Source organism: Zea mays, chromosome 3 (genome assembly GCF_902167145.1).
Source record: "Zea mays cultivar B73 chromosome 3, Zm-B73-REFERENCE-NAM-5.0, whole genome shotgun sequence".
Taxonomy (NCBI): domain Eukaryota; kingdom Viridiplantae; phylum Streptophyta; class Magnoliopsida; order Poales; family Poaceae; genus Zea; species Zea mays.
The window spans coordinates 214768538-214790744 of record NC_050098.1 but is presented as its reverse complement, the minus strand read 5'-3'; positions in this window follow the sequence as shown (position 1 = coordinate 214790744).

Sequence of the window (22207 nt, the reverse complement as noted above, 5' to 3'; positions counted from 1 at the left end):
CTGGAGTGGGTGCAGGAGGAACTGCAGGAGCTCCCCACTGTCTTGGCGGGGTTGATGTCGTTCACCTCCCTGGTCACCTGCGAGGCAGCGATGAACGCGCTCTCTCGCGAAGGCTGCCGGCACTTTGAGGCCCTCGACCAGGTGGATGAAGATTTTGGGCGAGATATCTTTGAGGTCGAAGACCCCGTGGTGAAGGAGTCCGCCGGGGCCCTCTATGACCGGATGTGGGGTTCATACGGTCGAGAGGTGGTCCGGGCGCGGGCCGAGGCTGCAAGGGCTCAGGTAACGTTGTCGTTTACTCGGTGCTTGCTGGATGCGGTTTGTGCGTGTGTTTGCTGAATTTTTGTACGTTTTGTCTTAGGCGGAGCGCGGCGAGCGGGTGGACGATTTTGGGGCGCTGAACAGCGCGCCGCCTGAGCCGGAGACCACCCCTGCGGAGGCCGCCACTGGAGTCGCCCCGGTGACCGCGGAAGATGCACCAGGCGCCCTTGTACCTGCTGCGGCCGGCGAAGGCCTACTCCCAAGGGTGGCCGAAGGCGCGTCTGATGCCCCCGCAGCTGCTGTGCCGGGCGCTGAAGATCCAGCGGAGACAACGGCGGAGGCGGCGGCGGAGGCTCCCGCAGCGGCAGGGCCTTCGCAGGTGGCGTAGGTGGTGTTTAGGGTTGAGGGATTTTTGGATGATGTACTGAATTTTGGTTGCTGCGCAGGTTCAAGATTTTGGGCCTGCGCACGCAACCGCTACTACTGGTTTTTTGGCGGCTTCGACCGCGGAAGGTGGAAATGAATGTGGTGGGTCTGTTTCTGAGTTTTTTGATTTTACTGACTCTGGGAGCTCGGCTGAATGGACCGAGGAGTCGTCGGAGGAGGACTTGGACTATTTTGCGGCCCTGGACGAGGCTGCGGCGGAGGCTGCGCTACATGCTGCGGACGCGCCAGGCGTGCCCGGTCCTAGCACCGGGCACCGACGACGAAGGGCGGTTGCGAAGCGTAGGATTAGTGCGGAGGAAGGGGCTCGGCTTCGCGTTAGTAGGGTTGGTCGGCAGGAGCTGCTGTCTTTGCCGGCCGTCTCGGGTGTGGGGGAAGGGGAGCTGCGAAGCCTTTTTGCTGGTGAGGAGCTTAGGATAATGTTATTTAATTATAGAGAGATGGGGATTATTCCTAAGGTTGAGCCGATGTAGGGCGTGGTGCCCTCGCTTGTGTATGTGCAAGGGTTTGTAAAATGGAGTAGTGTGCCCTCGCGTGCTTGTGCCTGCGAGGGCGCTGTGTACTTTGACTGGTGTGATTGATTGTGCTGTGCCAGTGTGATTATAATTGGTCTTGCTGTTGCTTCTGCTTTTGCCATACTGGGTCGGCTGCGCCCTTGGGCGGTTTTTGCGGTAGGCTCCGGCTGCGCCTTTTAGGCGACTTCTGCGCGAAAAGCCTTCGCGATAGACTTTGATTTTTGCGCACTTGTGGAGCTAAGTCCGGCTGCACCCTTGGGCGACTTCTGCGCGGTTAGTCTTCGCGATAGACTTCGATTCTTGCGCACTTGTTGTGCTAAGTCCGGCTGCACCCTTAGGCGACTTCTGCGCGGATAGTCTTCGCGATAGACTTTGATTTTTGCGCACTTGTTGTGCTAAGTCCGGCTGCACCCTTAGGCGACTTCTGTGCGGATAGTCTTCGCGATAGACTTTGATTTTTGCGCACTTGTTGTGCTAAGTCCGGCTGCACCCTTAGGCGACTTCTGCGCGGATAGTCTTCGCGATAGACTTTGATTTTTGCGCACTTGTTGTGCTAAGTCCGGCTGCACCCTTAGGCGACTTCTGCGCGGATAGTCTTCGCGATAGACTTTGATTTTTGCGCACTTGTTGTGCTAAGTCCGGCTGCACCCTTAGGCGACTTCTGCGCGGATAGTCTTCGCGATAGACTTTGATTTTTGCGCACTTGTTGTTCTAAGTCCGGCTGCACCCTTAGGCGACTTCTGCACGGATAGTCTTCGCGATAGACTTTGATTTTTGCGCACTTGTTGTGCTAAGTCCGGCTGCACCCTTAGGCGACTTCTGCGCGGATTGGTCGCACGCGAGGGTGGCTAGCGCTTAGCCTCGCGGTGACTTCGAATTGGTCGAATGCCGAAGACCGTTGTCGCGGTCTTTTTTCGACACATGCTTTTGCGGGGGATTTTTCTCACATATATTACATGGCTCCGCCTCGTTAAAAACCTCACCCCCCGGGAGGAAAAGAGTGCGGGCCGGTACAAGATTGTTTGCGGTGAATTACAAGGGCGAACTCAGCCCTAGGAATTAAACAAAAAATTTACGAAGGTTGTCAATGTTCCAGGAGTGCTCCAGGTCCTCGCCATCTGGCGTTGCGAGCCTGTAAGCGCTGGGGGAAGCTTTTGTCTTGACTATGAAGGGGCCCTCCCACTTGGGCTCCAGCTTGCCCTTGGACTCCGTCCGAGCTGTTCGGATGAGTACGAGGTCCCCCGCGCTGAACTCCTTTGGGATGACTGCGCGGTCGCGCCATGCTTTGGTCTGGGCTTGGTATTTGTTTAAGGCCTGCAGGGCGAAGACCCGGTCTCCGTCAATGAGATCTTTGGAGGTTGGCTCATCCACGTCAGGGGTGGCTGACGGAGCTGTGCGCGGAGACCCGTGTTTTATTTCTTGCGGGGTCATTGCCTCTGATCCGTATAGAAGGCGGAAAGGAGTGAACCCGGTCGCCCTGCACTCGGTTGTGTTCAGCGCCCAGACTGCCTCCGGTAGCAAGTCGGTCCATCTGCCCTTTTTCTCGTCGAGGAGCATCTTCTTGATGGCTGTGAAGATTTTCCCATTGGCACGCTCCACGACTCCGTTGGACTGCGGATGATAGACTGAAGCGAAGGCAAGCTTGGTGCCAATGGAAAAACAGAAATCCTTGAAATCTTGATTGTCAAACTGCTTGCCGTTGTCAACTGTTAGCTCGGACGGTACTCCGAAGCGGCAAACAATGTTCTGCCAAAAGAATTTTTGGGCAGTCTTTGATGTGATTGTGGACACAGCCCTCGCTTCAATCCACTTGGTGAAGTATTCGACGGCTACGAAGGCGAACTTGAGGTTCCCCTGAGCGGTGGGCAAGGGCCCGACGATGTCCAGGCCCCAGCGCTGAAGAGGCCATGTATGGGCGACCAGCTTTGTGTATTGCGAGGGGTTGCCTGACCGAGGAGAGAACTTCTGGCAGGCTTCGCAGGACCTTGCGACTCGATTTGCGGCGCAGATCATTGCAGGCCAGTAAAACCCTTGTCGGATCACCTTAGCAGCCAGGGCCCTTGGCCCCGCGTGCGAGCCGCAAGTTCCACTGTGGACCTCGCGCAAGATTTGGATGCCTTCGGTTTCGGTGACGCATTTAAGCATTGGCTGACTGACCCCCTTCTTGTATAATTGGCCCTCGATTAGCGCGAAGTCCCGGCTCCGATGCTCGAGGCGCTTCGCCTCACTGACGTCGGTTGGGTGATAGTATCCCTGTAGAAACAGGGTTATTGGGGCCCGCCAGTCTTCGGTCATGATTAGGTGGACTATACGGTGGCCCTCGCTATCATTTGTTATTTGGAGCCCTTCGGGGCTCCGGACGGCTGGCGTGCCGATGGTGTGAAAGAATACGTCGGAGGGCAGGGGCTCGCCCCTGGCGGCGGCCTTGGCTAATGCATCGGCCTCCTCATTCTTGGCCCTGTCCACATGCTGTAGGGTGAATCCCTTGAACTGCCTCTCGAGACTTCGGATAGCCGCGAGGTATTGCATGAGCGCGGGGTCTTTTGCTGCATAGTCTTTTTCGACCTGACCGGCGACTATCTTGGAGTCTGTTTTGATGATACAGGTGGTGACTCCGAGGGCCCTTAGCTTGCGGAGGCCGAGGATGACTGCTTCATACTCTGCTATGTTGTTTGTACATTTGTCGGATTCCAGAGCGAAGCTGAGGCGTGCTGCATATCTGTGTTTGACTCCGGCTGGTGAGGTGATGACTGCAGCGACGCCTGGCCCCGCATGACACCATGCACCGTCGCAATGGATAGTCCAGACCTTTTCTGTGGATGGGTCCGGCTGTGTTACTGGCCCAGTCCAGTCGACGACGAAGTCTGCCAGGACTTGCGATTTGATGGCTGTCCTGGGCTCGAAGCTGATGTGGTAGCCGGAGAGCTCGGCTGCCCACTTGGCGATTCTCACTGATGCCTCCGGGTTCCTGAATAGTTCGCCGAGTCCCCTGTCCGAGGTGACTCGGACCTTGAATGCTTCAAAATAATGGCGCAGCTTGCGCGAGGACATAACAACTGCGTAAGCAATCTTCTCCAGCTCTGTCATGTTGCATTTGGATGGTGTCAGGACTTCGGAGACATAATAAACAGGGCACTGTCTGACTGCGCCTTCGACTGTCTGCTCCTGCACTAGTGCCGCGCTGACCGCGTGCGGCGAAGCCGCGACATAGAGCAATAAGGGGAGCGAGGAGTCTGGGCTTGTGAGGATGGCCAGCTCCGCCAGGTACTGTTTTAATGAGGCGAAGGCCGCTGCTTGCTCCGGTCCCCAAGCGAAGTCCTTCGCGCGCGCGGAGGGTTTTGAGGAAGGGGAGACTTCGCTCGGCGGACCTGGAGATGAATCTATTGAGGGCGGCCATCCTGCCTGTCAGGCGCTGGACGTCCCTGGCGGACTGCGGAGGCGACATATCGACGATGGCCTGGATCTTGGTTGGGTTGGCCTCGATGCCTCGGCGGGACACCAGGTAGCCCAATATCTTGCCCTGGCGGACACCGAAAACGCACTTTTCCGGGTTTAGGCGGAGTCGTGCATCTCGCATGCTCGCGAATGTTTCCGCCAGGTCGGCGAGGTGGTCCTCCTTATTTTTGCTGGCGACGACGATGTCGTCCACATATGTGAATACATTTCTGCCGACCTGCCCTTCGAGCACCGTTTTGGTGAGTCTGGAGAAGGTGGACCCGGCATTCTTGAGACCCTCCGGCATTCTGACAAAGCAATAAGTGCCGAAGGGTGTTATAAAGCTGGTGCTGGCCTTGTCTTCCTCCTTCATGTATATCTGGTGATAGCCGGAGAAGCAGTCGAGGAGGGACATGACCTCGCATCCGGCCGCGCTATCGACTATTTTGTCGATCCGTGGCAACGGGAAATTGTCCTTTGGGCAGGACTTATTGAGACTGGTGAAGTCTATGCACATGCGCCATTTTCCGCTTTTCTTCTGCACCATCACAACATTGGAGAGCCACGTGGGGTAAGCCACCGGCTCGATGAATTTAGCCTCCAGGAGGCGATGCACCTCCGCCTTGGCGGCTTCTGTCTTTTCATCTGACATCTTGCGAAGCTTCTGCTTTTTGGGTCGCACCGAAGGGTCAATCCCCAGGCTGTGTTCGATTATGGCTCGGCTGACTCCGACCAGATCGAGGGCAGACCAGGCGAAGACATCTTTATTCTTGGCCAGGCAGCAGAGAAGTTTCTCTTCTTCAAGTGACGTGAGGTCTTCGCTGATAGTTACAGTCTGCTTGGGCGTGGCCTGATCGAGGGGGACAGTCTTGGTCCCGTCTTGGCACTGCAACTGTGCCTTGTCGTGCTGCTTGTCGGTTGGGCTAGCCGGCGCAGGGACTTCGCGCTGGGTCGTGAGACAGTGTACATTTCTCTGACCGGGCACGAAGTCCCGCTCTATGTTGCGCGCCGTCTGCTGGTTGCCGTAGATTGTGATGGCGCCCAGCGGGCCTGGTATCTTCATACATAGGTACAACCCGTGGATGGCGGCTTCGAATTTGTTGATGGAGCCTCGGCCCATGATGGCGTTGTATGGATATACCATGTCGACAATGTCGAAGGTTATTTGCTCACTTCGGGCATTGGGTGCTACACCGAAGGAGAGGGGCAACTCTATCTTGCCAACTGGAAAGGTGCCCTTGCCGCCGAAACCATACAACGGGTTGTCCGAAGGCTTCAGCAAGCTGTGGCTTATACCCATGCGGTCGAAGGCGTGGAGGAAGATGATGTCCGCCTGACTGCCGTTGTCGACAAGGACTTTGTGTAAGTCCCAACCTGCCACGCTGCAGTTGATGACCATTGCGTCGATGTGGGGGGCGCTGCGCAGGTCGACGTCTCGCGCGTCGAAGGTTAGCGGTATGTGGGACCACTTCGTCTGCACGACTGGGCCAGTGACGGCGACATGGTTGATGCTGCGGTAGTGGTCCCGCTTCTGCCGCTTGGTGTCGAAGTCGGTGCTTGACCCCCCTGTTATCATGTGAATGACTCCGCGATAAGGTTGATCGGCGAAGTCTTCTTGCTTTGGGGGATGGGGAATGTTTTGGTGTTGCTGGTGTGGTGGTGGGGGTGGAGGAGGTACGATTTGTACTTCCTGATGATGTTGGTAAGCGTGGTGCGGTGGATGCGGAGCGGGGGCGTGGACGTATGGTGGAGGGGGTGGCTGGTAGTTATGCGCGACAATTCTGGGATTGTCGGCCGGCTGCGCCCTCGCCATTCTATCTCTGGTGGCCTTCGTCTCGGGGCAGTCTTTGGTCTGGTGGGCGCAGTCTTCGCCGTGGAAAAGGCAATAGAACCGGCGCGGCGGCTGCTGCGCCCGCCCTCGACCCCTGCCGCGCGTTCCATTTCCGCGGCCTTGGGGGGGATATTCCTGGCGGCGAGGGGGGTCAGCAGCAGGCTGTTGGTTGACGATGTTGTGGACTTGCTGCTGACTGCGGCTGTCTCGACTGGAGTCTGGCTGCGAAGTCCTTGTCCACGTGCGGCTGGACTGCGGAGTCTGACTGTTGGGTTTCCGTTGCGACTCGACCTTGCGCTGGTGGAGCTCTTCGGATTTGGCATATTTTTCGAAGAGCTGATATAGCTCCTGCAAGCTCTTGGGTGGATCCCTGATACAATGGCTGTAGAGGACGCCGGCCCGAAGGCCATTGATGGCGTAGTGGATAGCGATCTGATCGTCGACAGAGGGCAGCTGTGACTTGAGTGTTAAGAACTTGCGGTAATACTCCCGCAGAGTCTCCTTTTCCAGCTGTTTGCAAAGCGAGAGCTCGGCCAAAGCGTCGGTGTCTGGACGGTACCCTTGGAAGTTGAGGAGGAACTTGTCCCTGAGACTTCGCCACGAATCAATGGACAGCGGGGGCAATCTGGTGAACCAGGTGAGTGCTGGGCCCTCTAGGGCGATGATGAAAGACTTTGCCATTGTGGCGTCGTCCCCTCCGGCTGATGCAACGGCGACTTGGTAACTCATGATGTATTGCGCCGGATCGGTGCTGCCGTTGTACTTGGGGTATGCCCCCGCTCGAAAGTTGGCTGGCCAAGGCGTCACTTGCAGGTGTGGCGCCAGGGGACTTCGCTCGTCGAGGTAGTTGATCCCTTGGAATGGCGCGCCGTGCTGGGGGGCGTAGTCATGCTGGGGGAAACGCGGGTTCTCCGGCTGCGCCCGGTGCTGCAGGGGTTGGCCGTGCTGTCGGCCGAGGTAGCCTTCGCGCATGTCCTCCGGCTGAGCGCGTTGTTGGAGGGGTGGTTCTTGCTGCAAACCGAGGTGGCCTTCGCGCTGCATCAGCGCGATCTCGCGCTCGAGGTCTTGGGCTTTCTGCTCCTCGTCGCGTATCATTTGCCGCACTTTGGCTAATGCGGAAACACGTTGGCGCTTGGCCTCCAGTATCTCTTTCTGCCTCTGGAGATTGCGGTTCCTGAGGCGCAGGGCGCGCAGCTGCAGCTGTTCTTCTGTTGAGACGCCGAGGGCCTCACCATCCTCGGTGAGGTCGGCGCCTTCCAGTGGGGCGAAGCCTGGGGGCGGCTGCGACTGTCCTTCGGTTCCGCAGGTGCGGAAGGTGTCGTCTTCGCCGGTGTGGGGAACATTGTCCTCAATGGGCTCTTGGTGGGTGGATTGGGTGAGGGCGAGGGCCTTGCCCTTTCTTGCGGCCAGCAGTGCTGCCTTCGCAGCCTCGTCAGCCTTGGGGTTAGCTCTCTTGGGTGCCATCGCGGGTGGTTTTGTCGTAGCACGAACGGTGGGCGCCAAATGTTGGAACTTGCTCTCTGCTGCAAGTGGGCCAACGGGGGTGAACAATGGCGACAACAGGGTTACGTGCACGGGGGCAATAGCTCTGTTGATCTAGCCTCTCACGGGCACTGTGCGGGGGTATTTATAGGTGTCTGAGAGCCCAGCGTCTTGTGTTAAGGACGCATGTGCCCTCAGACGCCTAGTTTATCCCCGGAATATTCCCATAAAGCAGGGTTACAAGCTGTAATTACAAGTTTGCCTTTACAAGTCAGGCCCGTAATACAGAGGCGGCCACGCGGGGCCCGTTACAATGGGCCGGATCACACGTGGGCCTTGGGGCTGAACGAGGCCGCGCCGTGTGAGGTCGTCGCCGCAGGCCTTCGTCAAAGCGCCGAGTCCTGCGAAGGGTGTCCCTGCCCGCTTTGCCTCCGGCGGACCAGCGGCTGCAGCGAAGGCCTCGAGCGAAGGGTGGCGTCTTTGCCTTCGCTCCAACACCTGGGGTCGGGCGAGGCGGAGATCATCTTCCGAGGCCGAGGCTGAGTCCGAGCCCTGGGTCGGGTGAGGTGGAGTCCGTCTTTGGGGGTCGAAGCTGAGTCCGAGCCCTGGGGTCGAGCGAGGCGGAGACCGTCTTCCGAGGCCGAGGCTAAGTCCGAGCCCTGGGTCGGGCGAGGCGGAGTCCGTCTTCCGGGGTCGAGGCTGAGTCCGAGCCTTGGGTCGGGCGAGGCGGAGCTTCCCATGGCGCCCGAGGCTGGACTTAGGTGCTGTCAGCCTCACTCTGTCGAGTGGCACAGCAGTCGGAGCGGCGCAGGCGGTGCTGTTTTCTTGTCAGGTCGGTTAGTGGAGCGGCGAAGTGATTGTGGTCACTTCGGCTCTATCGACTGAGGAGCGCGCGTCAGGATAAGGTGTCAGTCGATCCTTGCATTAAATGCTCCTGCGATACGGTCGGTTGGCGTGGCGATCTGGCCAAGGTTGCTTCTCCGCAAAGACTGGGCCTCAGGCGAGCCGAAGGTGTGTCCGTCGCTTGAGGGGGCCCTCGGGCGAGACGTGAATCCTCCGGGGTCGGCTGCCTTTGCCCGAGGCTGGGCTCGGGCGAGGCGAGATCGTGTCCCTCGAGTGGACTGAGCCTTGACCTTAATTGCGTCCATCAGGCCTTTGCAGCTTTGTACTGATGGGGGTTACCAGCTGAGATTAGGAGTCTTGGGGTACCCCTAATTATGGTCCCCGACACCCGCATACCCGGGCGTGTGTCTGTGTAGACTGTAGAGCACATGTATCTCAATTTAGTGCCACCCCGAAAGCTTTGAGCGAGCGAAGCCAATCAAATGATATAAAAGAAGACTTCAGGCGCCAGGGAACTCGTAGAACTTTTGGCTAAGATCGGTACATGTTTTTATCAGTTTAATAAATATTTATTATTATGTGCTATCAGTTTAATAAATATTTATTATATTACTGTGCCCACGGGTGTACCCGCGGGTGCCATCAACCCGCGGATAACGGGTTTTGTCGGCGTTTTGGGTCCGACCGCACACCCGGGGTTGCCCCTCAAGGTGTTTTTAGGAGTAGGACGGTGTCGACGACTGTAGCAAAATGGTTCGTGCCGTTCGCACGAGGGACAATGGACAAGATTTGCAGGTTCGGGCCGCTTAGAAGTGCGTAACACCCTACGTCCTGGTGAGTATATGAGCGTGGTTACAAGAGGGTTCTCTGGATAGAGGGCACAGAGAGTTTATGTGGGTGGCTAAGTAGAACAGGGTCGATCGATCTGAAGGGGTGCCCCCTAGGCCTTATATACTCGGTCGTGGAGCAGTACATGTGATATGATAACAACAAGTAGCTAAAAGATAGTGAACCTCTTGAGTTTATCCCTACGTAACCTTCGCCGACTTATCCTCGCATGGCTCTGTTGCATGGGGGCTTCAGCGCGGGAAAGTCGGGTCTCTGTTGTGATTCATTCGTTCGACGTTGTGGGCCGCCTGGGTTTGCACTAATCAGTCTCACGTCTTCTTTGTTGGTTGTCTTTCCCTAGGCCCACGAAAGAATGACCTTACGAATTATTGGGCCCTTGAGCCTTTCGTGAGGCCTTTTACTTCTTTAGTGGACCCAGGGGATATCTATCCCCCACAAGCCCCCGATCTTTGGGTTGATTTAGAGGTAATCAACTCAAAGATCCAAGGTCCAAAAATGACTTCCTGCTGTCTCCTCTGGCTCTGATCACTCGTCCGACCAAAGTTTGGTTTTGTGCTTGTGCCTTAGAGGTCGGCATTTTGGATTGTAAGACTCCGGACTTCATTGGGTGCACCGGAGGTGCACCCAATGGGTGTAGCCCCCGACCTTTGAGTAGATTTTAGAGGATAATCTACTCGAAGGTCTTCTTCCAAAGATTATCTTCATTCGCGCTCTTGTATCTCGGTTGAGGATTGGTCTTTTCAATCTTGCTCTACGCCTTAGAAGTCGGCGCCATGTCGGTTTAGAATAATACTCCATGGGGTGCACCGGAGGTGCACCCAATGGGTGTAGCCCCCGACCTTCAAATGGATTTTTTATGGATAATCCATTCGAAGGTCTTCCTTTCGCTTGTGGAAACTGGCGTGAAGCTACTTTGCATTATGCTTTGGAGGTCAGCATTATGTCATCAATATTTTGCTGCAGAGGTCAGCGTATATTTTGTCTTTAGCAGCCGAGTTTGCAATCCATCCATATCTTGCTAGGTAGTGCAATTTATTTGCTTCTGCGATTGATTGGACGTTTGACGGACGTTCTCTGTCTAGTCTTCACGTCGCTTCTGTCGGCCATATCTTGTACTTTGTTGGCTATATTTGGTTTTCCTCTGATCCTTACTGATATCTCATTTTTGTCTTGAGGTATTCACTGCATGCCCTGCACGGATGTGACCGTTTGAAAAATATACTGATAATTCCTGGGCGTCCCCCCCCAATGGGTGTGGGCAAGGGACGGCTTGGTACGCTGAGTGTTTTAGCCGGTTGCCTCTGAGTAGTAATGCGATGGGACGGCTAGTGTAATCATATCCTTTGCGCTGTTGACTGGAGTCCCAATGGGTGTAGTGTTGCATGAAACGGCGTCCGCCGTCTGACGTGTCTTCAGATGTGTGGAAGTGCTTATTGAATGCCTTGCGACTGTTCAATGACCGCGGTTAGAAGTGAGCGGTTGCCTTTCCCTTCTATAAATAACCCCTTTGCTTCTCTGGTTTCTTCACATCTCTTCGCTGCTCCTTACTGCCTTCTTTTCCTCCCCTCTGTCTGCTTCCGCCATGGGCAAGAACAACAAGCGCAAGCGCGAGCCGACTCCTCCATCGGAGGATTTCGGCGACTCGGAATACTCGGAGGAGGAGTTCTCCTCCGAGTCCGAGGGGTCTCCGGCTCCCGTCTCTCCCCCGGCGTCGTCCGATGACTCGGACGACTCCCAGGGGATAGCCGCGGAGGTCTGGACGTACATCCGGGCCGTCGAGCGCTCCGGGCTCGAAGGCTCGGATGAGTCGGAGTACTCCTCGGATGAGGAGGACTCGGACGGCGGCGACGAGGGTGAAGATGACGACGACGACGACGACGACGGCGGCGACGGTGACGGCAGCGGCAATGGCAGGGGCGGCGGCGACGGCAGCAGGGACAGCACCAAGGGCGACGGCAGCAGGGGCAGCACCAAGGGCAGCAGCAGGGGCAGCACCAAGGGCGACGGCGGCGGCAGGGGCAGGGCCAGTGGCTAGACGCCACTGGTCTTCTTAGATGTTAGTATAGTTTAGTATAGCTAGAATAATGTAGTAGTAATTAGTGTAATTTAGTAGTAGTAGTAATGTAGAGTAGAATTAGGGAAGTACCAACTCGTGAAGAGTTGGTTTGTAAACTCGTTAACTTCCCTTTAATGAAGACTGTCGTTTATCTCCCCTTTTTGATGACTTGTCATTGCTTTTGCTGAATGTTGAACTGATTCTTTTGATATAGTAGAAACAACGCCGAGCGATGTGAAGATTAACATCAGCGTTTTAGAAGTAACACTGAGCAATCGAACACAAGACCGTCGTTTTTTTAGAGGCAATGCCGAATGATAGAAGGTCGGCATCGGCATTTTAGAAGTAATGCCAAGCGACAAAATACGGGGCCGGCATTTTAGAAATAACGCCGAGTGATTGAATGTCGGCGTCGGCATTTTAGAAGTAATGCTGAGCGTTTGAACACGTGGTCGGCGTTTTAGAGGCAACACCGAGTGATTGAAGGTCGGCGTCGGCATTTTAGAAGCAACGCCGAGCGATTGAGCACGTGGTCGGCGTTTTAGAGGCAACACCGAGTGATTGAAGGTCGGCGTCGGCATTTTAGAAGTAATGCCGGGCGATTGAACACGTGGTCGGCGTTTTAGAGGCAACACCGAGTGATTTGAAGGTCGGCGTCGGCATTTTAGAAGTAATGTCGAGCGATTGAACACGTGGTCGGCGTTTTAGAGGCAGCGCCGAGTGATAGCCAGCTTCTCAAGTTACTTTGAGGAAAATGACCGAGTGATGAGGTGGCACATCGGCTTTCTTGGAAATAACTGTTGGATATCCACGTGGCATGCTGGGATTTCGGAGATGACCGCCGGGTGATGACCGGGCACTTTTTGAAAAGGAATCTGGCTCAAGAATATCCCTTAAGAGTCGCGCTTTTAGCCGCCTTTGCTTTCCGTGCCCTAGTTCTTGCATTTCCGCATCTGAATCTTCTCTGCCACTCGCCTCCTACTCTGTTTCGCCAGCAAGAAGCAAGATGGCGCCCAAGAGGAAGACTGCGAACTCGTCTGACGCAGTGATCCCCGCCATCGACCCCAACAGTCAGTTACCCTTCGCAGGTAACCATATGTCTGTAATTTCTGAAGCTGAGCTTCTCCGCCTTGTCTCCATCGGGATTCTCCCTCCACGGGAACTCTGTTCTTGGCGGGCTTGCCACGGGACTACTGTCCCAACCGAAGATACCCACGAGTCAGTGGTTTACACTCCTTTCCTTCTTCGCGGCCTCGGCCTTCCCATATCTCCTTTTTTCCGTGGCATCCTTGATTTTTATCACATCAACCTGACTCACTTGAACCCTAACTCCATTCTCCAAATCTCTATTTTCGTTCACCTTTGCGAAGCCTATCTCGGCGTGCTGCCGCATTTTGGCTTATGGAAGTATCTGTATCACTGCCGTCCTGGGATGGCCGGGGGGCAACATCAGTTGGTCGGAGGTGCCAGTTTGGAGATGCGCCGTGGGCGGAAGACCGAGTATCTCGAGATACCCCTCAAGGACAGCATTAAAGGTTGGCGTCTGGAGTGGTTTATAATTGATAATTATGGAAATTCTCTCCCTCCCCGCTCAGGAAGACAGCCAGATGTTCGTACTCTGAGTTGGACTGAGTCTCCCACGAATCAAGAAGTGGCCGAGGCGGGTGTGTTGCTTACTGAAATCGGATTATTGAAAGAGAGAGGTCTGACTGCCGAAGCTGTGGTCACAGATTTCGTTTTCAAAAACATTCAGCCGCTGAAAGACAGTGCCTATCCGGCATATCTTTACCGAGGGCTGGCCGACTCAACCCGAGTTACCAATAGGAGAATTCCTTCTGTTGATTTGGTAAGCCGACTCGAACTGATCCTCAGGGGTAAAGTTTCAAACGTTGGTGCTCCAGTGGCTTACTCGGCTTGGAACCTTCCTTCTCCCAAAGCTTTCACCCTTTTTGTGTCCAATCCACCCGTGACTGATAGCAATTTGGGTCTTAGAGTGCGACCTTCTGCCGAGGAAGTCAGTGCTTTGGTTGCTTCGCTCGGGGCAATTCCTGATGATGAACGGCAGGTTTATTTCGAAGTGCCTCTGAACCCCAGTGATGCTGACATAAATGATATGCTCGATCTGCTAGCTGAGGATTCATCCGATGTTGCTCCTGATGGTACATTGGCAGTGGTGCCCCTTCCAGAGGTTGATGCGACCTTGGATGTCCCAAAACCTGTCAGTACTCGCCCAAGGCGCCCTAGCCGAACCAGTCAGCCCGAGCCTTCTGCTGATGAGCAGAAAAAGAAGAGAAGACGCCTCCGACGAGTATCCAGCTTTGACGAGGATGCCAGTACCTTAGCTCCTGCTGCCGAAGAAATGACTGCAACTGGCCTTGCTGACATTGATCCCAATGGGTGTGCTCCGCCTGCTGCTGACCCCAATGAGGATGTTGTTTGTGCTGTTACTGTAGAGGATGAGGAGGAAGAAAATGAAATTCCATTAACTCGGAAAAACAGTCGGCAGTTCGTTGCTAGCGGTGGAAGTAGTGGAGTTCCTTCTCCCGCCTTGTCTGCCCTTATTGGTCTGCAAGAACTGTCCATGGCCAATTTTGATCAAGCTCTAGAGGATATGGTCCCTGAGAACTTGTTGTTGGAACCTGCAGATGCTGATGCGACAGAAACTTGTGCAGCCGTGCCAGATGCTGGGTTGAGGTCATCCCGTGCCTCGTCGACCTTAGAGCATGATCTCGAGGGTCGGGATGCTGACCTGGATCGTTCTGATCCCATGGAAGTAGTTGAAGGCACGTCAACCTTAGAGGTGGTCACGGCAGAGAGCCTGGGTCCCAAGAATGGCGCTGATATATGCCAGCCCCCGAGGATGTCGTCGGGAGTGACTTAGCTCGGGCGAAGAGTGTAGGCCACTGCCCAGCCCCCGAGGGTGTTGCCGGGGATGATCCGGCTCAGGTGGGCAGTGCCGACTGTGACCCAGCCCCCGAGGGTGCCCGAGCAAGGTCTCCTTCCTGCACTTCTATGGACGTTCACGCGGGTTCACCTCCACACTCTGGCGGCATGGTGGTGGCTCAAACTCCAGATCAGGGGGTCGCTTTAGAGGACAGCATCCCCACCGGTCTGGCGTTAGGCTCTGCTGAATGTACTGAGCTCGTTCCTGCTGGTCTGCTGCAAGCTGCTTCGGGTGGTGGTCTTACACCTGATTATCCACTGATCTCTCCTGATTTGGGAATATCTTCGTTCTTCTCCAACCTCCAGGTAATTGTGCTGTATTGTAGCTTGATCTCTACATTGTATGAACTGTTGCCATTCTACTCATCTGTTCTTCTCATCAGGCTTTAGTGAATGGGATGGCCAGCCAGCTGAGATTGCATGGTGCTTCTGTCCCGGAAGTGGCTTCGTCTCTTGCATGCTGGAATCCAGTGTCGCTTCAACGTCGTGTGTCTGAGTTGGAGGCAACAAATGCTGGTCGGTGTTCTTTTCCTTCTTCTTCTTTGCCTTTGCTCGTGGATTGTTTTACCTTCTGACCTTATTTCATTTGATTACTCCTTGATAGGAATGACTTGGCAGATTGCAGTTCTTGAAGAAAAACATTCCCAAGATCAAGCTGAAATGGCTCAACGGTGCGCTGACTTCGAGGAGAAGTATTCTTAGAGTCAGATCGAGTTGAGTCAGGTATCTGCGGCTTTGGATGATGCCAACGCTCTGAGTTCTTCTCTTCATGCTCAGCTTGACTCTGAGAAGGTAGCTTACGAACCCGTGCTTTGCCTTATCATGCTCTTGGATTCTGAATGAGTTGATTTTTTGCTTGTAGGAAGAAAAACGCATCCTTGCTGCTTCTCGCGACAACCTTGACAGATTGTACCAAGATTCCAGCAACTCGCTGACCATCTTGGAGAGGAGCCACCGCTTTACGATGGAGGAGCTGGACAATCAGCGTCGTCAGCTGCAAGAATCCTCGGACGAAGTGACCCGCCTTACACAGTTGCTATCAGCAAAGGATACCATCATCAAGGGACTCCGAGCTTCTAAGAAATCCATTGCTCAAGAGTTAGAAACTGCCCAGCAGGCTGTTAAAGTTGCCGAAGAAACTGCTGCCACTTTCAAAGCTCAGCGCGATAAGGCCTTGGACAAGGCCATTCGGGCGGGACGAATCTTGATGAGAAGACCTGGCGTGGTTGTCCCTGAAGATATAAGAGCTGATGTGAATGCTGCCCCTGATTCCTCGAATCGCCCTTCTTCGTGAGTCGTTCCTGAGAAAGACATTGGAAAATAAAGAAACAGTTCGCGTGCTCTGAGCGCGCAGTTAGCATGATCAAGTACTTCGTTAGAGGTTATCGGCTTATCATTCGAATGACGTGATTGCTCCCTTATTGTATCAGAATTTATTAGTTCGCAAGTTTGTGGTAACGCTGCACGATGATTATAAAGTTTGTTTGTGGGATATGGAGATCATCCCTTGAACTGCATAAGCGCGAGTATGCTATACCGGTTTAAGCCGTTAATGACTTTTAGCCGGTAACTCCGTTAGTAGGGTATAGTGGTCACCCTAGGTAAAGTGAGCGTGAGCATGTTGCACCGCCTTAAGTCGTTGCCGACTTAAGTCGATTGCTCCGTTTGTAGGGCATAGTGGTCACCCCGAGTTAAGTAAGCGTGAGCATGTTGCACTGCCTTAAGTCGTTGCCGACTTAAGTCGATTGCTCCGTTTGTAGGGCATAGTGGCCACCCCAGGTTAAGTAAGCGTGAGCATGTTGCACCGCCTTAAGTCGTTGCCGACTTAAGTCGATTGCTCCGTTTGTAGGGCATAGTGGCCACCCCGAGTTAAGTAAGCGTGAGCATGTTGCACCGCCTTAAGTCGTTGCCGACTTAAGTCGATTGCTCCGTTTGTAGGGCATAGTGGTCACCCCGAGTTAAGTAAGAATGCAGGTCAATCATAAATGAGCCGAGTATCTTTGAAATCTATCTTTATTGATGACATATTTCCACTTTACAGAGTACATGGTCGCCCCGGCTGTTTTGAAATACAGCTAGGGGTAAAACTTTCTGAGGTGCTCTATGTTCCAAGAGTTCCCAACTTCTGTGCCATCCGTCTGGGTGAGGCGATACGATCCGGGCCGAGTGACCTCTGCTACTATGAAGGGTCCTTCCCATAAGGGTGATAGCTTGTGCCGTCCCTCCCCCGTTAGAATTCGGCGGAGGACGAGGTCTCCTACTGAAAAGAACCGTTGCCGTACAGCCTTATCGTGATAGCGCCTTAGAGTCTGCTGGTACCGTGCTGATTGGATTACTGCATTCAGTCGTTCTTCCTCAAGTACATCAATATCCTCCAGCCTGGTGGCCTCAGCTTTCGCTATGCTTTCGAAGATCAATCTCGGCGCCCCAAACTTGAGGTCAGCAGGTAGCACTGCCTCCGACCCATAGACCATGAAGAAAGGAGTGTTTCCCTGCAGGGCCCGGCTAGGTTGGGTTCTCAAGCTCCAAACAACATAAGGCAATTCTCTTATCCATTTTCCTGCGAATTTTTCATTTTTATCAAAGACCCTTTTTCTAAGTGCCTCCAATATCATTCCGTTGGCTCGCTCAACCTGCCCGTTGGCTCTCGGATGGGCTACAGATGCATACTTGATCTGAATGCTTTTTTGCTCGCAGAAGTCAAAGAATTCTGAACTGGTGAAGTTGGATCCCAAGTCAGTGATGATACTGTTTGGTATCCCAAATCTGAATATTATGCTTTGTATGAATTCCACGGCTTTAGCAGAGGTTAAAGAGGCAATGGGCTGAAACTCTATCCATTTAGTGAATTTGTCAATTGCCACCAATACATGGGTGCATCCTCCTTGAGCTTTCTTGAAAGGTCCAATCATATCCAATCCCCAGCATGCGAAAGGCCAAGTTACTGGTATGGTTTGTAGCTGCTGTGCTGGCATGTGCTGTTGCTTTGACAGGTATTGGCAAGCTTCGCATCTCTGAACTAACTCGGCTGCATCATTCTTCGCCGTCGGCCAATAGAATTCTGACCTGAAAACCTTCCCGACTAATGTTCTGGATGCTGCGTGTACTCCACACTGCCCTGCATGGACTTCCTCCAGAAGTTGCTTTCCGGTGGACGGGAGAACGCACTTTATGAGGACGCCTGACGCGCCCCTCCTGTATAATACCTCCCCAATGAGTGTATAGTGAGCTGATTGTCTGGCAATGCGCTCTGCCGAGTTCTTGTCATCTGGTTCTTCTTCATTCTTTATATACTTAATAATCGGTTGCCTCCAGTCATCAGAGTCTGACTCGAGTTGATCTATGATGTTGCACTCTTCTATTTGATCCGTCGAGATGCTCGGCTGTGTAATTTCTTGCATGAAAACTCCGGGTGGGACCTGAGTTCGACCGGATCCGAGCTTGGATAGTGTATCAGCTGCTGTGTTACGATCCCTTTCCACATGATGAAATTCCAGACCCTCGAACTTATCTTCCAGCTTTCGGACGGCAGCGCAGTATTTTCCCATTGAATCACTTGAACAATCCCATTCTTTGTTTATCTGGCTAATGACTACCAGAGAGTCTCCATATACCATCAATCTTTTGACGCCCAGTGATATGGCGATGTTTAATCCGTGTATCAAAGCTTCATACTCGGCTGCGTTGTTAGAGGCCGGGAATAGCAGCTGGAGAGCATACTTGAGGTGCTCGCCTCCAGGTGCAGTGAAGAGAATTCCTGCTCCTGCTCCCTGCAGTTTCAGCGAGCCATCAAAATACATTCGCCATACTTCTGCGGTTTCTGGATTATCTGGTACTTGCTGTTCTGTCCATTCTGATACGAAATCAACCAGTGCTTGAGTTTTGATGGATGTGCGAGGTCGAAACTCGATATCATGGGATCCCAACTCGCAAGCCCACTTGGCTATTCGGCCAATGGCTTCCTTGTTGTGAAGAATGTCCCCTATTGGAAAACCAGTAACTACTATGACTTTGTGGTCGTCAAAGTAGTGGCGCAGCTTGCGGGCAGTTAGAAGTACTGCATATAATAGCTTCTGAACTTGAGGATACTTTTTCTTCGATGGACCCAGAACCTCACTGATGAAGTAGACAGGATGTTGTACCGAATAAGCATGCCTTTCTTCCTCTCGCTCGACTACCAACGCAGTGCTTACCACGTGAGTCGTGCAAGAGATATATAGCAGCAAATCTTCAGCTGGTTGAGTTGGCGTAGCTCGTCGGGGTGGCTTTAGTCCTGGTGGTGTTGTCAGGAATTTCTTCAGTGCGTCTAGAGCTTCTTGTGCTTCTGACGTCCATTGAAACTTATCCACCTTCTTGAGCAGTTTGTAAAATGGCAGACCTCTTTCTCCTAGCCTGGATATGAATCTGCTCAGGGCTGCCATACATCCAGTAAGTCGCTGAACCTTCTTTTGTGACCGAGGGGCTTCCATCTTCATGATAGCTTCAATCTTATCTGGATTAGCTTCAATTCCCCGGTGGCTGACAATAAATCCGAGTAACTTTCCTGCTGGTACCCCGAAGACGCATTTCTCAGGATTGAGCTTCCATCTATATCTTCTCAGGCTGTTGAAAACCAGCTGTAAGTCTTCGATGAAGTTTTCCGGATTCTCCGTTTTGATCACCACGTCATCAACGTAAGCCTCCACACGCTTGCCCCAGTGATCGGCTAGGCATGTTTGAATGGCTCTCTGATAAGTCGCTCCAGCGTTTTTGAGGCCGAACGGCATGGAGGTATAACAGAAGGCACCAAACGGAGTGATGAACACCGTTTTTTCCTCGTCTTCTTTTGCCAAACTAATCTGATGATACCCGGAATAGCAATCTAAGAAAGACAACACAGAACATCCAGCGGTGGAATCCACCACCTGATCTATCCTCGGGAGCCCGAAGGGATCCTTCGGACAGTGTTTGTTGAGATCGGTATAGTCGACGCACATGCGCCAATCCACTTTATTCTTTTTGAGTACAAGAACAGGATTGGCTAACCACTCAGGGTGTAATACTTCTCTAATGAATCCAGCCGCGACCAGGCGAGCTAATTCGGCACGAATGGCTTCTCTCTTGTCGGGCGTGAAACGACGTAGCTTTTGTCGAATCGGCCTCGCCTTGGGGTAGACTTTCAGTTTGTGCTCGGCCAGTTCTCTTGGGACTCCCGGCATATCCGCAGGTTGCCACGCGAATACATCCCGGTTATCTTGCAGAAACTGGACGAGCGCGCTTTCCTATTTGTCATTCAAACTGGAGCTGATGACAGTCGTCTTGCGCTCGTCAGCGAACCCCAGGTTGATTCTTTTGGTTTCTTCAGTCGGCCGCATAGAGGTCGCGGCCTGAGTTTCATTCGCCGGTACCGTGAGGCCTTCCTCAGGCTTAGAGTTCGCCGATGTAGAAGGAACCGTCGACGGCTTGGTGGTGAGGGCTGCCTGAATGGCCACTCGGAAACACTCTGCGGCGCCTTGGAAGTCGGCACGCACAGTTATGATTCCTCGTGGTCCCGGCATCTTCAGTATCATGTATGTATAGTGCGGAATGGCCATGAATTTGGCCAGTCCCGGCCTCCCGATGATGGCGTTGTACCCGCAGTCGAAGTTCGCCACCTCGAACCTCAGGAACTCGGTTCTGTAGTTCTCCGGAGTTCCGAAGGTGACCGGCATGTAGATGTGGCCCAGCGGGTATTCCCCTTCTGTCGGCACGATGCCGAAGAAAGGAGTGTCTGACTCGTGGAGCTCTTTGAGGTGAACTCCCAAGCCTTGGAGCGTACGGGGGAAGGTGACGTTGATGCTGCTCCCTCCGTCCACTAGCACCTTCTTCACCCGGCTCTCTCGGATCACCGGATCGACGAGGAGCGGGTATTTGCCCGGGTGGTCGAAGTTGAGCCATTGATCCTCCCGAGTGAACGTGATTGGGTGCTCCGACCACCGGTACGGGGCGGGAGGGCCGGTGGTCGCCACCAGTATCTGGCGGTCGTTGAGCTTTTGTTGTCTCTTGTTCTCCTGCGACCCATGTCCGCCGAAGATGACGTTGACCTCCCTGTCAACGCGCGGGAAAGCTCCTCCTCCCCCCTCCTCCGGCTGATGGGGCTGTCGTGGTTCATCTGGTCCTCCCCTCGGCAGAGGAGGCGGTAGAGGTTGGAAGGGTCGGCCATGCCCGACGGAGTGCTTGAAATCCCGGCAGTTGCGGAGAGTGTGGCGCATGTCCTTGTGGTACGGGCACTGGGCGTCGAGGATGTCGTCCAGCGTGCGTTCGCCTCCACGAGGTCCTCCTCGGGCGCGAGAGGCGGGTGGTCCGGCGGCGTGTACCTCTTCGCGAGGCCTCTTCTCCCAGCGCTTGTCGGGCGGCTGGTTCGCGTCGCGTCGTGGTGCTGCCGGTGCGGGCTTTGCTCCTCCGATGAGGTCCTGGGCCCGCTCGTCAGCGGTGATGTAGAGGTCAGCTTCCCGGAACAGCTCCTCGGAGGTAGTCGGTGCCTTTTGCAGTATGGCTCGGACGAAAGCCGAGTCGTTAGATCCTCTGTAGAAGTCCTCGATCACGGCCGCCTCCGTGACCTCGGGGATGCGGTTTCTCATGGTCTGGAACCTTTTAAGGTATGACCGGAGAGTCTCATCCCCCCGGCGCTTGATGGATTTGAGGTCCCATGGTTGCGCTGGCTTGTCGGAGAGAGATTGGAAGTTGGCGGTGAAACGTCGACTGAAGTCTCCCCAGTCGTCGATGCAGTGTCGGGGTAGATGTCGTAGCCACTGCAGCGCGTCTTGCCCGAGGACGATGGGCAGATACGCAGTCATGACGTCTTCGGATGCCCCGGCAGCCCGAGCAGTGGTGGTGTAGACGGCTAACCAACCCCCTGGATCCTGCTTAGGTTCATATTTGTCGACATTGGATACCTTGAAGTTGGGAGGCCATTGGATGGCCCTAAGGCGCGGAGTAAGGGCGGATACTCCGCACGTGTCCTCCTGTCGTCGAGGATGTCGTCTGTCCCGGGGAGGGGAGTGGCGGTGGTGGTTCCTCGACCGTCCCCGGGTGGTTCCACCAGTTGAAGCTGTTGCCGACTCAGTTCGGGTGGCCTGGCTTTGAGTCGGGAAGCCATGATCTCGGTCATACTCCTCCCGACGGCGAATTTCGTTCTCGTGCCGCCGTTCGCGCGAAGCATTGATAGAGCTTCGCGCGTCCCGGCGACTGTTGATGGCGTGTCGCAAATCGTTCGGCGGGTGAGCGAGCGGTAGAAGATGGTTGGCTGCTTGAGTGAACAGGCGTCGGTATCCCTCGGCGTCGGGAGTCCGAGGAAGTCCGTCAGCTATCCGGGCTAGAACGCCTCCGACTTCGCTCGGCGTGTTCATAGCTCGGGCGAAGTCGGGGTTCAAGTTGCGCCCGAAGAGTGGATTCTCGCGTCGTTGCCTTGCATCTTGCTCGGCTTGCTCCTGAGTCCGACGGCGATCACGTCGTCGGGAGTTCCTTCGTTCCCTGAAGACGCGTTCTTCCGGAGTTTCTCCTATCTCTGAGACCTCGTCTCGCGAGACA